The sequence below is a fragment of the Oryctolagus cuniculus genome, chromosome 11 (genome assembly GCF_051225735.1).
Source record: "Oryctolagus cuniculus isolate XC-2025 breed Fujian yellow rabbit chromosome 11, ASM5122573v1, whole genome shotgun sequence".
Lineage (NCBI taxonomy): Eukaryota > Metazoa > Chordata > Mammalia > Lagomorpha > Leporidae > Oryctolagus > Oryctolagus cuniculus.
In genome coordinates this window covers 52,781,640-52,798,996 of record NC_142877.1, presented here as the reverse complement: position 1 = coordinate 52,798,996, position 17,357 = coordinate 52,781,640, and the positions used below count along the sequence as shown (strand labels likewise).

At 45.4% G+C, this 17,357-nt stretch overlaps 1 protein-coding gene and 1 pseudogene across 12 annotated transcripts in view; one reads left to right on the top strand and one right to left on the bottom strand.

Annotated features, from left to right (window-relative positions):
* Positions 1 to 17,357, bottom strand: part of SPATS2 (spermatogenesis associated serine rich 2) — a 137,625-nt gene that overhangs the window by 96,693 nt on the left and 23,575 nt on the right. The gene's annotated exons all lie outside the window — the stretch shown is intronic.
* LOC149123463 (uncharacterized protein MISP3 pseudogene) lies at positions 350 to 13,059 on the top strand (annotated as a pseudogene).

Genomic DNA, 17,357 nt, shown 5'->3' with positions numbered 1-17,357 from the left:
CAGGAGCTGTGCTGATCCAGAGCCAGGAGCCAGGAGCTTCTTCCTGGTCTTCCACATGGGTACAGGGGCCCAAGAACTTGGGCCACCTTCAACTGCTTTCCCAGGCCATAGCAGAGAGCTGGATCAGAAGTGGAGCAGCTGGGACACGAACTGGTGCCCATATGGGATGCCAGCAGCTGCTTTACCTGCTATGCCACAGTGACTCCCTTCTGGTGAATACAATGTAGTGGAGATGACACTGTTTCATTCTGAAACATGTCAGAAGAGACAATGTGGCTTCCTATTAGCTCTCTCTCTCAAAACAAGTGCTTCTGGAGCCCTAAGCTTCTATGTAAGAAATCTGGCCGCCATGAACCCGCATGTGAGAAAAACCACACAGAAACTGCAGAAGAAGCCCAAGGAGACCCAAATGTTCCAGCTGCTGCTCACGCGCCCAACACGTAAACTAAAAGCAGCCTACAGGACAACTGCAGGATTGGCCACCATCTGCTTCCTGAGCAATGAATAACTGGAACACGCCTTGAATCCCATCTGAAGCAATGGGAAGTTGGCCTTCCCTGCCATTCTGTATTAACAAATCGACATCAAACAATAGTTTTACGCCCATGCAACTCTTTCTACCTCTTTCCCCAGCTGAAATGTCTGACTTGATCATGGTAAAATATATTTTTATGTCTGGTCTAACATTTAATCACTTTAGTATTATTTAAAATCACCTATAATTATTTACACAGAGAAAGACTAATGGTCTAGAGCCGGCACTGTGGCAAAGTGGGTTAAGTCACCACCTGCAGTGCCGGCATCCCATATGAGTGCTAGTTCAAGTCCCCTCTGCTCCACTTTCGATCCAGCTCCCACTAATGACCTGGGAAAAAAGCAGAAGATGGCCCAAGTGTTTGGGCCCATGTGCCCACAGGGGAAACCCAGATGAGGCTCCTGGCTCCTGGCTTTGGCCTTGCCCAGCCTTGTTTGTTGTGGCCATCTGGGGAGTGAACCAGAGGATGGAAGATCTCTCTCTCTCTCTCTTTGTAATACTACCTTTAAATAAATAAATAATTTTTAAAAAAAAGAAAGATTAATGATTTACTACTAGGGTGCCATTTAAGTTTACAAATATTTTTAAATTATTAGGTAATCTGAAACTAGTAGCCACGCTACCTCCCCTGCTTCTTAACAATAATCTGTAGTGTTGAAAGTGTGGTCATGACTGCAGAACTAAAATAATCATCACTCACTAATGTACAATAACTACTAGTTCATTTTTTAAATGTTCTAAATTCAGAGAACATGAACCTTTGCATTTGAAGATATATGATTCAATGTATTTGAGGTCACTGGTAAGGAATTTAATGTTCTAGTTCTCTTAAAAGAAAAAAAATAGATTTGATTTTCACGGACTATAAACACGGTTCAGCTCAACTTCTGTAGAGAAACTAAAACAGCTGAGCCAAAAACTAATTGGCCCCAGCAGAACTGGGAGAAGATACTCTGGAAGAAAAACAGCAAGAAGGCCTGAGGTCAAGGTAACTTAACATCTGAAAGACTAATTACTTTCTCCATTGTATGAGTAACTCCAACTAAACATTTTGAGGAAAAAGAAGCCTTTATCAGCTAAGTTGCCAAACAACTGAAACATCCTAAATTATATACAGCAGTTCAATTAACCTTTTCTCACTTTTTCCTAAAATAGCAAATGTTTGATTTTTTTTAGCAAGTACTAACAGGAAAAAAAATCAAGTATAACCATAATTTTGAGAAGAAATTTAAAAGAACAGAATATTCTGCTTCAGATGATTCTCTGAATATTGCATAAAAATGGTACTTAAGGAGTACCAAGGAGCAGAGCAGGGCACACCTGGAGACCTGATTTTACTAAACTCTTCTATCATGACCCTGGATGGTGACTAAATGCCTGCTTGACACATGCTGCAGCCAATGGTCCTGAGCACACGTGACTGTCCAACCCAAAGTTACTTTAAATAAATATCACCTCCCACAGAGAACTCATTCAAAGGTTCCAGTTCTTCAGTAAAACTAACTTCAGGTGTCAGAAATGCTACATTTACTGAGCTTGATCACATTAATTTCCTCTATTTTTCTGGTCTAAAACTTCCAGAGATTTGTCTTCTAACTCAGATATTCTTTCTTCTGCCTCACCAAATCTGTTCTTAAGACTTTCCACTGCATTGTTTATTTGATCTACCGAATTCTTCATTTCCAATATTTCACTTTGATTTCTCTTTAAAAATCTCAATTTCATGGGAGAAATTTTCATTCATGTCATGTATGGATTTCTTTAATTCATGGATTTGCTTCTGATTACTTCTAAGTAATCCTGCGATCAATTTTTTGAACTCTGTTTCCAACATTTCTTCAATCTCTTCATTTCCACATTCTAGTACTTAAGTGTTGTGTTCCTTTGAAGGTGTCACGTTGTCTTCCTTATTCTTGTTTCTTGAATTGCTGCGTTTATTTTTAGGCATTTGTGGAGATACTTGTTGGTTTATTTTTTTCCACTGTGATGGCTTTCATCTTTGGACTATGCCTCTGTGGATTAGTGTAGTGTCTGCTCTTTCAGTAAATACCCTGGGCATGTGCTGGTATGGCCAGGGAGCTCTGTTCAATGCCCCAGGGTAAGGGCATTGAAAGTGACACCCAAATTGAGCATAGTAAATCTCCCTTTTTTTTTTCTAATCAGAAGAGGTTAAATTTGCTCTGCTGGTGTAGTCTCACACTCACCTCCTTTCCTCAAAAGAGACCAATGCCTGGTCGCTAGCCCCAGTGGATACACCATTTGTTTGTGCCACCACAAGAACCACACAAAGGGTCCGTGCAGTCTTCAGTGTGAGCACAGATCCTGTAGCAATGATCCTCACCAGGGAATCAGGGAGCCCCGAGCATGCAGAGCCACCTACAGTTACTGCACAAAGGCCAGCCACACCCTGCACCCTCATACACAGCCACAGTGTTTTCACAGTCCCAGCATACAAGGCTCCCACAGTCACAAGCACTCAGCTCCCCATCAATTCTCCCAGCCAGACAGACTCAGGCATTCCTTTTGGCTAGTAGCTGTGTGTGAGACACAAGCTGGTGTACCTGTTATGTATGTCCAAAAGGGTGCCCACTCCTACTCAGCTAGTTACAGGACATGGGTGTCAGGTGGTCCCACATAGAGAGAAGCGTGCTTTTTTTCCCTCTAGGTTAGCAGATACACTGTCCCCACTCAATGCCAGGCTCTTCCTGCAGCTTTATCGCCAGTGGCTTGGGCTGCTGCAGTCTGGTCTCACCTCATTCTCCAAAGCTGGTGCTGAGGCTCTTGGCTGCTGGGGTCCCGAGTTGTGCACACATACAGCGTCCCTCTACCTTGCATGGAGTTTCTCTGCTGTTTTCTCCTAACTCTTCCCTGAGACTGCACACTCTTCAAGTTTTTGAACTATCTTCCTCTAGTCTAGAGCAGTAAGCTCACTCCCTATTCCTCCATCTTGGTCTTCTCTCAACAAATCTTATTTAAAAAGGAGAAGTAGAGTAGCCAGGACCAAAGCAGGCACTCCAACATGGGATGTGGGCTTCCCAAATGGCAACTTAAGCCACTGCACCAAATGACTACCACTAAACAGTTACTCATAATACAATGTGATCAGTGAAATGAATGGACTCCAAGTTCAAGCATCAGGGTTTGAATTTTCAAACTGATACTTCAGTGTCTAACTTCAGACATGTAACTAACATGTCTGCAATGTTTTTGGGAAAAATGATACAAAGTATCTAGCAGGGAAGATTACACAGATACACAGAGTAGATGGGTGGCAGCAAGTTTAATCCTCATCTTCACACCTGATGCTGGAAGCTCACAGGGACCAACTATATCGAGTGCCAAAAAACTTTGTTAAGATCAAGATACCAAACACTTTAGGCTTTGTAAGCTATACAGTCTCTGTCACACCACTCAAATCTGCTGCAGTGTGAAAGCAACCACAGACAATACAAACAAAGGGAGCATGGCTGGGGTCCAAAAAATTTTATTTATGGACACTGATACCAGATTGTCATATAATTTTCATGCTTTACAGTATTCTTTTTAAGATTTCTTTCAACCATTTAAAACTGTAAGAACCACGGGCCAGCACTGTAGTATAGCAGGCAGACACTGGATGTGATGTTGGCATCCCATATGGAGCAGTCCCGGCTTCTCCACTTCTGATAGAGCTCCCTGCTAATGTGCCTGGGAAAGCAGTGAAAGATGGCCCTAGTCCTTGGGCCCTGGCACCCATGTGGGAGACCTGGAAGAAGCTCCTGGCTCCTGGCTTCGGATCGGTGCAGCTCTGGCCATTGTGGCCATTTGAGGAGTGAACCAGTGGATGAAGACCTCTCTCTCTCTCTCTCTCTGCCTCTCTGTAACTCTTTCAAATAAAATAAATAAATCTTTAAAAAAAAAAGTGTTACTTGTTTTTCCCAAACACCTGGAACACTATCAATCTGAAACAACTTTTCATTAAAATTTCTGCTTGAGGGCAGGTATCAGGGTGCAGTGGGTTAAGCCACCATGCTGGAGTGCCTGTGTTAGAATCCTGCCTCCACCTCCAATCCAGCTTCCTGCTAATGCATCCTGGGAGGTGGCAGATGATGGCTCAAGTACTTGGATCCCTGTCACCCATGCAAGAGACCCCGAAGACCCCAATGAATCTCCTGGTTCCCAGTTTCAGCCTGGCCCAGCCCTGGCAGTGGGAAATGAACCAGTGGGTAGAGGATCGATCTCTCTCTCTCTCTCAAACTCTGCTTTTCAAAAATCAATAAATAAATTTTACCATCTGGGTATTGCAAATTCAGAGACAGAACCAGCTCATATTCCCAAGAAAGGCTTTAATCCTACACAACCACAAAGCTGATCCCCAAGGCGGTTTGCTGAGCCTTTCTGTGTGGTGGTTGTACTTCTCACTGACATTCCCATGTGGTTCCCCAGTTTCATGCAGTCCCCTAACAGACCACCCATCTTGGGTGTAGTTCCCTTTTCTAGTGGTACACAAAATAACTGCATCTTTCAACCAAAGGTATCAGAAATAACAATACAAACGTGTCATACAAAAAAACAGATACCAAAAGCATTAGCTAAAAAAGTGAAAATGTGCCTCTGAAGAAAGGGAAATATAGGAGAAGGTTCTTTTTTTTTTTCTTTTGAAGATTTATTTTATTTATTTTAAAGGTATAGTTACAGAGAGGGAGAGATAGAGAGATCTTTCATCTGCAGGTTCACTCCTCAAATGGCCACAATGGCTAGGGCTGGCATAGGCTGAAGCCAGGAGCCAGGAGCTTCACCTGTCTCCCATGTCAGTGAAGGGGCCCAGAGACTTGGGCATTTTCCACTGCTTTCACCAGAGCTATGGCATGGTGGGTAAGGCTGCCGCCTGCAGTGCTGCCATCCCTACAGGTGCCATTTCAGGTCCTGGTTGCTCTACTTCTGATCCAGCTCTCTACTATGGCCTGGGAAAGCAGTAGAAGATGGCCCAAGTCCAGCCGGCGCCACAGCTCACTAGGCTAATCCTCCACCTGTGGCGTCGGCACACCGGGTTCTAGTCCCAGTTGGGGCGCCAGATTCTGTCCCAGCTGCTCCTCTTCCAGTCCAGCTCTCTGCTGTGGCCCAGGAAGGCAGTGGAGGATGGCCCAAGTGCTTGGGCCCTGCACCTGCATGGGAGACCAGGAGGAAGCGCCTGGCTCCTGGCTTTGGATCGGCGCAGCATGCTGGCCGTAGCAGCCATTTAGGGGGTGAATCAATGGAAGGAAGACCTTTCTCTCTGTCTCTCTCTCACTGTCTAACTCTGCATGTCAAAAAAAAAAAAAAAAAAAAAGAAAGAAAGAAAGAAAGAAAGAAAGAAAGAAAGAAAGAAAGAAAGAAAGAAAGAGAAGATGGCCCAAGTCCATGGGCCCCTGCACCCACATGGGAGACCCAGGGTAAGTTCCTGGCTCCTGGCTTCAGATTAGCCCAACTCCAGCCATTGAAGCCATTTGGGGAGTGAACCAGCAGATGGAAAACTTCTCCCCCCTCCCCACCCCGCCCCGCCTTTCAAGTAAAAAATGCAAATCTTAAAAAAAAAGCAGAGAGCTGGATCATAAGTGAAGCAGCCAGACTTGAACCGGTGCCATATGGGATGTTATTTGACTTTGCAAAGCACGTGCACATAAAACTTTGATTAAAAAAAACTGAAATCTAAAGAAAAAAAAAAAGAACTACATGATCTTTGTGAAAAATTTCAGGGAAAACAGAACTATATGTGTACATGGGGCAGTTGCAGCAGGGTCAGGAAGAAGGAAATCTGAGTCAAGCAAGGGAAAAGGAACAAGAAGGACAAAAACAAAAGAGAAAAATCTGGGACAAGGAAGACTGGAGACAAAACTAAAACAGCCTCACACAGAAAAATCAGGACTGTTTGGTTGTTTTCACTGCAACTATAAGGAATAGCATAGAACAGCCCTTTTCAACGGAGCTCCACACTACCTCATGAACATCCCACAGGAAATTCAAACTGAATATATCCCTGGTTAAAAAAATTGCTTAACTCAAATCAGTTTTTTAAAAAAAAAAAATAAGGGTTGGATAGGCTTTTTGTATTTAGCTATAAAGAAGTAAGCATGTGTGAAGAAAACAAGAATATCTACAATCCAAGGGAAATCCACCAACAATCAATAAAATTATCCACTTCCCAAATGTTTAACAAGTTACCATAGCCAAGTAAATCCATCTATTCCCAAGCCTGCTCTGCTTCCTATGGCACCACTTCTGACAGCACCACTCTCAATTTTCCAAACAGGAAACACTGCAAGTGACACAAATTTCCTCCTCTATCCTCTCATCGCCAACCAATGCCCTCTAACCTATTTCTAAATTCTCTTGAATTTATCCTTTCTATTCTACCAGGCCTTTCCTCCCTTGGGTTAGAGCGATAGCTCTGTAATATTCCAACCAGCTCAACATCACTCCCAAAAAATCCTTATACCCCTAGCTTCAGATTGGCACAGCTCCGGCTGTTGCGGCCATTTGGGGAGTGAACCAGCAGATGAAAGACCTCTCTCTGTCTCTGCCTCTCTCTGTAACTCTCAAATAAATAAATCTTTAAAAAAAAAAAAAAAGTTAGGAGAAGAGCAAGTTCTGTACTTTGGCCTAGGAATGGAGAAAATTACCTGGAAGAAACTGAACTCCAGGTGTACACCTTTCACAGATCTGGAATCCAAATTCACATATGTTGACACTTTGTCACAAATAAGATTCTGAACTAAAGAATGAAATGGGAACACAGCAGAAGCAAATGAGACACTGCCCAGCAGGGAGCTTCCACAATCTGAGACACCAAGAAATTCAGCGTTTAAAGAAAAAAACAATCACAGACAAGACAGAAATAAACCTTCCAAGAAGAAGTCAGTCGATGCAGTAATGAGACTCTGTACCTCAAGAATATGTGGGAACATGGTGAGGCTGTGTAGTTAATTCAATCCTTAAACACTGCTAGCATAAATGTAAAATGGTGCAGCAACTATGGAAAACAGTTTGGAGATTCCTTAGAATATTAAAAATAGATATACAACATGCTGCAGCAAGTCCACTTCTGAGTTTCTATCCAAAAGAACTGAAATCAGGATCACAAGTAATTTTTATTTTTATTTTTTAAGTTTTATTTATTTATTTGGAAGACAGAGTTACAGAGAGTCAGAGGCATAGGCAGAGTCTTCCATCCACTGGTTCACTCCCCCACTGGCTGCAACGGCCAGAGCTAGGCCGATGAGAAGCCAGGAGCCAGGAGCCTCCTCCGGGTCTCCCACGTGGGTGCAGAGGCCCAAGGACCTGGGCCATCTTCTACGGCTTTCCCAGGCCATAGCAGAGAGCTGGATCAGAAGAGGAGCAGCCGGGACTCGAACCAGCGCCTATATGGGATGCCAGCACCCTAGGCAGTGGCTTTACCCCCTATGCCACAGTGCTGGCCCCACAAGGAATTTTTAATAGTCAAGATGCAGAAACCATAAATGTCCAACAACAGATGAATGGTTAAAGATAATGTATTTGGGCCGGCGCCGCGGCTCACTGGGCTAATCCTCCACCTGCGGCGCTGGCACACCGGGTTCTAGTCCCGGTCGGGGCACCGGATTCTGTCCCGGTTGCCCTTCTTCCAGGCCAGCTCTCTGCTGTGACCAGGGAGTGCAGTGGAGGATGGCCCAAGTGCTTGGGCCCTGCACCCCATGGGAGACCAGGATAAGTACTTGGCTCCTGCCATCGGATCAGCGCAGTGCGCCGGCTGCAGTGCGCCGGCTGCGGCGGCCATTGGAGGGTGAACCAACGGCAAAGGAAGACCTTTCTCTCTGTCTCTCTCTCTCACTGTCCACTCTGCCTGTCAAAAAAAAAAGATAATGTATTTGGATCCAGCATTGTGGTGCAATGGGTTGAGATGCTGCCTGCAATGCCGGCATCCCATACTAGCACCAGTTCTAGTCCCAGCTGCCCCGCTTCTGATCGAGCTTCCTGCTAATGAGCCTGGGAAAACAGAAGAAGATGGCCCAAGTGCTTGGGCCCCTGCACCCACGTGGGAGACCAGGATGAAGTTCCCATCTCCTAATTTTGGCCTGGATGTGACCAGCCCTGGCCATTACAGCTATCTGGGGAGTGAGCCAACAGATGGAAGATCTCTATGTTCCTCTCTCTCCCTCCCTCCCTCCCTCCTTAACTCTGCCTTTCAAATTAAATAAATCTTCAAAAAAAAAAAAAAAAAAGAAAGGAAGAAAGGAAAGAAGGAAGGGAGGGAGGGAAGAAGATATGGAAGGAGGAAATGTGGTATGTACCGTCAATGGAATATTATTCAACCTTAAAAAAAGAAAGACATCCTTGGCCTGGCATTGTGGTACAGTGGGCTAAGCCGCCACCTGCAATGCTGGCATCCCATATTGGGTCCCAGCTACTCTGCTTCTGACCTAACCCTGCTAATACACCTGGCAAAGCAGCTGAGGATGACCTAAGTGCTTGGGTCCCTGCCACCCATGTGGGAAACCTGGATGCAGTTCCTGGCTCCCGACTTCAGCCTGGACTAGCCCCAGTCATTGCAGTCATCTGGGGAGTAAAGCAGAGAATGCAGAATCAATCTCTCTCTCTCTGCCTTTCAAATAAATAATACATTAAAAAGAAAGAAAGAAATCATGCCACATGTAATGACATGGATAAACATCAAAAACATTATGCTAAGTGAAAGAAGCCATTTCTAGAATAAGCAGTGCATGATACCACTTACATAAGATACATATAAAATGGTCAGACCCAGATGAGCAGAAAGTAGAACAGTGGTTGCCAGCAGATACGGGGAGGAGAAAATGAGAAGTTGCTATTTAGTAAGTTTAAAGTTGCAGTTATATAAGATTTAGTTGTGGGGGCCAGCGCTGTGACAAAGTGGGTGAAGCCGCCACCTGCAGTGCCGGCATCCCGTATGGGTGCCAGTTCGTGTCCCAGCTACTCCACTTCTGATCCAGCTCTCTGCTATGGTCTGGGAAAGCAGTGGAAGATGGTCCAAGTCCTTGGACCCCTGCACCTGTGTGGGAGACCTGGAAGGAGCTCCTGGCTCCTGGCTTTGAATCAGCACAGCTCCATCTGGGGAGTAAACCATCAGATGGAAGACTTCTCCCCCGCCCCACCTCTGCCTTTCAAACAAATAAATAAATCTTTATAAAAAAAAAAAAGATTTAGTTGTGGAAGTCTGCTTACAACATTGTTCCTATGGTAAATACTGTATTGTACACTTAAATATTTAAGAAGGTAGAACTCATATTAAATATGTGTTCTTGGCCAGCGCCGCAGCTCACTAGGCTAATCCTCCACCTAGCGGCACTGGCACACTGGGTTCTAGTCCTGGGCAGGGAGCTGGATTCTGTCCCGGTTGCCCCTCTTCCAGGCCAGCTCTCTGCTGTGGCCCAGGAAGGCAGTGGAGGATGGCCCAAGTGCTTGGGCCCTGCACCCGCATGGGAGACCAGGAGAAGCACCTGGCTCCTGGCTTAGGATCAGCGTGGTACGCCGGCCGCAGCGGCCATTGGAGAGTGAACCAACAGCAAAGGAAGACCTTTCTCTTTCTCTCTCTCTCTCACTGTCCACTCTGCCTGTCCAAAAAAAAAAAAAGAAAGAAAGAAAAAAAAAAAAGTGTTCTTAACAGTAAGAAGACAGACTTCAACAATGTGAAAAAAATATTTCAAAAAACAAGGTAGCAGGGTAAGCATTTGGTGTAGCTGTTGAAACACTCACATCTCATACGTGCCCACTCCTTTCCTGACTCGCTTCCTATTAATGCAGACCCTGGGGGCAGCAGTGATGGCCTAAGTGTTTGGGTTTCTGCCCTGGTGTTCTTGGCTCCTGGCTTTGGCTCCTTGCCCAGGGCCACTGCAGGAACTTGGAGAACAAACCCGCAGACAGGAGCTCACTCTTGCTCTCTCCCTCTGTCGCTCAAATAAACAAATAATAATAATAATAACAACAACAACAACAAGGTTGGGTCCCCCTAAGATCACACAACAGCATCAAACACTATGGAATTCTAGGACTAAACCTCACAGAAGATGTGAAAGATTTGTGTACTGAAGACTGCAACACTGTAGAGATATTAAAGACCTCCATGAGTGGACAGTTACGTATCTGATCATGGGACACAAGACTCAATATTGTTAGCATGTCAATTCCCCCTAAACTGATTTAACAGATTTAATGTAACCTCAATCAAACCCTAGTAGACTTTCCTGTAGAACCCAGCAAACTCAACATGCAGAAGTCCTAGAGTAGCTAACACTTTGAAAAAGAAGTTGCAGGGCTAACACTACCTGACTTCAAGATGTATCATAAAGCTGTAGTAATCAAGACTGCACAACTAGCAAAAGATCAATGAGACAGAATAGAGGGTCCAGAAAGAGACCTATACATATACAGACAACTGATTTCCAACAAAGACGAATGGCAACTCAGTCTCCAACAAGTAGTACCGAACAACTGGATGTCCATAAGCAGGAAAATGAACACTGATCTGCAGTTCAGCAGCACATACACAAATTAACTCAAAATGGATCACAGCTCTAAATGTGAAGCCTAAAACTTAAGTATTCTATAAGAAATCAGAGAGGAAACAACTTTGTGACCTTGGATTGGGCAAAGATTTCTTAGACATGACACCAAAATCGAAAAACTGCTGTTTGAAAGGACACACTGTTAAAAGACAACTAAAGGCCGAGAGAAAATACTGAAAAATCTCATATCTGATGAAGGACGTGCATCCAGAATTTACAAAGAACTCTCAAAACTTAATAATAAGCAAACAACCTCATTTCTAAAGGGGGAAAATAATTTACAGATACTCTACCAAAAAAAAGCAAATAAGCACATGAAAACCTGCTCGATTTCTTTAGTAATTAGAGAAATGGAATTATGAGTTACTACTGTACATTATTAGAATGACTAAAATGTCTAAAAATTAAAGACTGACCATATGGACCAGCACTGTGGCATGGCAGGTAAAGCTACCACCTGCAGTGCCAGCATCCCATGTGGGCACCGGTTTGAAACCCGGCTGCTCCACTTCCAATCCAGCTCTCTGCTAATTGCCTGGGAAAGCAGTAGAAGATGGCTCAAATCCTTGGGCCCCTGCACCCACATGGGAGACCCAGAAGAAGCTCCTGGCTCCTGACCAGCCCAGCTCCAGCCATTGCGACCATTTGGGGAGTGGGAATGAAGCAGCAGATGGAACTAACTCTCTCTCTCTCTCTCTGCCACTCTGTAATTACTGCCTTCCAAGTAAATAAATCTTCAAGAATAGAAAAGAAAAGAAAAGAAAAGAAAAGAAAAGAAAAGAAAAGAAAAGAAAAGAAAAAGACTGACCATATCATATACCAGCAAGGATGTGAAGCCAATGGGACTCTCACATGCCGCTCTAGGAGTGTAGAAATGGCACAGTCACTCTAGACAACAATTTGGCAGTTTCTTAAAAAGCTGGACATACATCTACCAAGTGATCTAGCTACTCCACTTGTTAAGTATTTATTATCCAGGAAAACATAAAGTATATGTTCAAACAAATACTTCCACACAAATATTCATTAGCAGCTTTATTTGTGGTGGTGAAAAATTGCTAACAAGCCAAAGAGTACATCACCAGCTGAAGAATATATAGATGCTGTGACACATCCACACAAAGGAACGCTATCTAGCAATGAAAAGAGATGAATTATAAATACATAGTTGAACCCAGATTAACCTCAAACTAACAGATGAAAGAAGCCAGATTAAAAAAATGGGGTGATGGGGCAAGCACTGTGGCCCAGTGGGTTAACACCCTGGCCTGAAGTGCCAGCAGCCCATATGGGTCTGGTTGAAGACTGGCTTCTCCACTTCCAATCCAGCTCTCTGCTATGGCCTGGGAAAGCAGTAGAAGATGGCCCAAGTCCTTGGGCCCCTGCATCCACGTGGGAAACTCGGAAGAGCTCCTGGCTCCTAGCTTTGGATTGGCTCAGCTCCAGCCGTTGCAGCCATCTGGGGAGTGAACCAGTGGATGGAAGACCTCTCTCTCTCTACCTCTCCTCTCTTTCTACCTCTCCTCTCTCTCTCTGCCTCTTCTCTCTCTGTGTAACTCTGATTTTCAAATAAAATAAATCTTTTTTTAAAAAAGGAGGGGAGGGTGGGCACCGGCGCACCCCGCAGCCACCGCTGCCGCCGCCGCTGAGCGCACTCAGGCGCTTCTTCGTGGAGGCAGCGGCGGCGACGGCGGAGGACAGCGCAGGCCCGCAGCCCGGCAGCGATCGGCCGCACAGAGCCGGGGCCCCGTGCTGGCCGGCGCCCCGCCGCCTGTCGCGCCATCGCTGCTGCAGCGGGAGTTGTGCGAGGTCCGTGCTCGCAAACTGGAGCGCCAGCGCCAGCGGCGCGGCATCTATGACACCGCCGAAGACGAAGAGCCGGCGCCAAGCCTCACCGCGAGCAGGGGCAACAGAAAACTGGCGGTGATCTGGCCTCCTCGCAGAAAGGCCTCGGAAAACGGCTTGGAGCAGGAGGAGAGCAAACTTTGAGGGTTTTATGCGGGCTGGGTCCCCTGGCCAGGAGTCTCGAGGGCGTCAGAGGACCTGGCTGGGGATGGTCCAGCCGTGCCCCGCAGATCTGCAAGAGGCGTCAGCCATGTGTGCTGGGGAAGGTGACACTGGCCACTTGGCCCCCCGCACCAAGCCCCACCACGCCGGGATGGATACCGTGCAGCCCTCTGCCCCCTGAGTGCGCAGACCCCCGATGACTTCTCTGCCTGCCTCTCCCCTTCGACCCCTCCTCCGCTCAATAAAGCCCCTTGCTTTCTGGGCAAAAAAAAAGGGGGGGGGGGGCTGAGGATCGTATATATTCATACAGTCTGACCCCGTTTATATAAAATAGAAAGTACTAGTTAATCTTGTGACAGAGAACAGATTATTGGTTGCCTAAGAGGCATGGGAGCAAAGAGAAGAGGGAATGATAAAAGAAGAAAATCTGAGAGGTGACGAATACATTCATCTAGATCTTGACAGATACTTCAAAACCTGTCCAAGTGTACACTGTTAATATACTAAGTTTAGGGGGCTGTGCTGTGGCACAGCAGGTTAAAGCCCAGGCCTACAGCGCCAGCATTCCATATGGGCCACCAGTTGAGTCCAGGCTGCTCCACTTCCAATCCAGCTCCCTGCTAATGAGCCTGGGAAAGCAGAAGAAGATGGCCCAAATCTTTGGGCCCCTGTACCTCCAAGCGAGACCCAAAAAAAGCTCCTGGCTTCAGATTGGCACAGCTCTGGCCATTGCGGCCATCTGGGGAGTTAACCAGCGGATGAAAGACCTCTGTGTGTCTACCTCCCTCTGTAACTCTTTCAAATAAATAAAAATAAATCTTTTTTAAAAATCAAGTTTATTTTATGTCAATTATACCTAAATGAAATTGTTTTTTAAAAACGAGGAAAGAGTCTTGTTTTTTAAAAACAAGGAGGAAAGGAGAATATCTACAATATGCATATAGCTGGCAAAGGATTAGGATACAGAATTTATATACCTGCAAATAACTAAAAACAATAACAAAACAATTCAACAGAAAAATAAGCCATGGAGATAGCAAATAACTCACAACTAAGGAAATTTAAATGACTATAAAAAATTAGAGTAGGAAAAAAATTCACACACACAAAAAAGAAGATGGCAGGCCCCAAGATTTTATATGTGTGTGTGTGTGTGCTTAAAACACTCCTGTTATGTAAATGCACAGCCAAGTTTGGGAACAACAGCTCTATGTTACTGCCCAATAAAATTCTTTAAGAAAAAAAAACTGGAGTATACTCACTAGACAATGGAAAAATGCAAAATAAACCATAAAATAGTGTGACATAAGATCAGAAGTTGTAAAGAATAAGGGATAGGGGCTGGTGCTGTGGCGCAGTAGGTTAACTTCCTGGCCTGAAGTGCTGCCATCCCATATGGGCGCCAGTTCGAGTCTCAGCTGCTCCACTTCCCATCCAGCTCACTGCTATGGCCTGGGACAGCAGTAGAAATTGGCCCAAGTTCTTGGGCCCCTGCACCCATGTGGGAGACCCGGAAGAAGCTCCTGGCTCCTGGCTTCGGATCGGCACAGTTGTGGCCAACTGGGGAGTGAACCAGTGGATAGAAGACCTCTGCCTCTCTCTCTGCCTCTCCTCTCTCTGTGTAACTCTGACTTTCAAATAAATTAATTAATTAAAAAAAAAAAGAATAAGAGACAGGCACTGCGCACAGCAGTTAAGACCCACTTTGGGTGGCCCACATTCCCATACCAAAATGCCTGTTTCTGAGTCTCAGCTCCATTTCCAGTTCTAACTTCCTGCTAATTTGCACCCTGGGAGGCAGATGATGGCTCAAGCACTTGGATTCCTGCTATCTATGTGGAAGAACCAGACTGAGTTCTTAGCTCTGGTTTCCACCTGGCCCAGTCCCAGCTGTTGGGGCCATTTGGGGAATGAATCAGCAGAAGGAAGATCTCTCTCTCTCTCTCTCGCTCTCGCTCTCACTCTCTCTGCTTTTCAAATAAAATGTAAAAAAAAATCAATAAAATTAAGGGTTGGTATAAGAGTAAACAGAATTTATAAATGCTACTAATGAGAATATGAATTGGAACAATCTCTATCAAATTCAACCTGGTGATAGCTTACAAAACTTAACACGCTCATACCTATGACCTAGAAACTCTATCCTTATTCATTAGCACAAGCAGTCACACAGATTTACCACACATTGTTTATTTATTTATTTATTTATTTTTGACAGGCAGAGTGAACAGTGAGAGAGAGAGACAGAGAGAAAGGTCTTCCTTTTGCCATTGGTTCACCCTCCAATGGCCGCCGCAGCTGGCGCGCAGCGGCCAGCGCACCACACTGATCCGATGGCAGGAGCCAGGTGCTTCTCCTGGTCTCCCATGCGGGTGCAGGGCCCAAGCACCTGGGCCATCCTCCACTGCACTCCCGGGCCACAGCAGAGAGCTGGCCTGGAAGAGGGGCAACCGGGACAGAATCCGGCGCCCCGACCAGGACTAGAACCCGGTGTGCTGGTGCCGCAAGGCGGAGGATTAGCCTACTGAGCCGCAGCGCTGGCCTACCACACATTGTTTATAATGGTTCAAGCAGCTAACGAGGGCCAGGCATTGTGGTACAGCAGGTTAAGCTGCTACTTGGGACTCCTACATACCATACTGGAGTGCCTCGGCTCCAGCCCCACCTCAGCTTCCTAGTAATGCACACCATGGGAGGCAGCAAAAAATGACAGTAAAGTCCTTCAATGCCTGCCACCCACACAGGAGACAAGGACTGAGCTCCTGTGAGATCAGTGCTGTGGTGCTGCGGGTTAAAGCCCCAGCCTGCAGCACCAGCATCCCATATGGGCACCGGTTCGAGACCCGGCTGCTCCACTTCTGATCCAGCTCTCCGCTATGGCCTAGAAAAGCAGCAAAAGATGACCCAAGTCCTTGTTCCCCTGCACCCACGAAGGAGATCCGGAAGAAGCTTCTGGCTTGGGATCAGCCCAGCTCCAACCGTTGTGGCCATCTGGGGAGTGAGGCAACGGATGGAAGACCTCTCTTTCTCTCTGCCTCTGTCTCTCTGTAACTCTGGCTTTCAAATGAAATAAATAAATCTTTAAATTAAAAAAAAAAAAAGAGTGGGATGGATAAATGATACTAAGAGTGGAAACAATGTTGGTAAAGCCAGATGAATGGACATTGAAGACTGTTATATTAATCTTTCCACTTGCGTGGAACGTTAAAAATTTTTACAATAAAAAAGTCAATGAAAGAAGACATAAAGTAAGTTGGAATAATTAAGATGAGACAAAGCACTGCAGTAAGTACACAAAAGTTTCCATATCATTCTCTATTTTCATCTGTACATTTGAAATATTTCACAATAAGCAAGATTTAAGGTAGCAGTAAAATACAAACAAAAATATACTGGAATAGAGAGAAGGAATATGAATTATATCATTCCAAGGTTCCTGTATTGTTCAGAAAGACAAAGACATTAATCTCAGACTTCAGTGAGTACACATGTAAATATTTAACATTTAAGGGCCAGATCTGTGATACAGCAGGTTAAGCTGCTGCTTCTGATGCTGGCATCCCATGCTAGTACCCCATATCAGAATACCAGTTAGGACCCCAGCTGCCCCACTTCCAATCCAGCTCCCTGCTAATCTACCTGGGGAGACAGCAGAAGATGGCCCAAGTAATTGAACCCCTGCCACCTACATGGGAGATGTGGATGGAATTCTTGGCTCCTGGCTCAGGCCCAACAGTCGCAGCCAAATGGGGAATGACCCAGTGAATGGAAGATCTCTCCATCTCTCCCTCTGTCACTCTGCCTTTCAAATAAATAAAACTAACTCTTTTTCTAAAAAAATGTGGTGGTTAACTACTAAATGTTCAACTCAAATATCAGTGGAAGAAAAAAGAACTCCATATACATAACAGAGAACAAACAGTCTGCTTTTTTTTAAAAAAAGTATTAACTGAGGACAGCACTGTGGTGCTGCAGATTAAAGCTGCTATGTGTGATGCCGGCATCCCAAATCGGAGCATGGGTTCAAACCCAGGCTGCTCGTCCTCCAATCCAGCTCCCTGACTAGTGGGCCTGGGAAGGCAGCGGAAGACGGACCAAGTGGCTCCTGCCACCCCTAGGGCAGATGTGGATAGAGTTCCAAGCTCCTGGCTTCGGCCTGGACCAACCCCAGCCATTGTGGACACTTAGGGAGTGAACCAGCAGGTGGAAGATCTGACACTTCCTCTGTCAGCCTACATTTCAAATAAATAAATAATTTTTAAAAAGTACAAACTAGAATG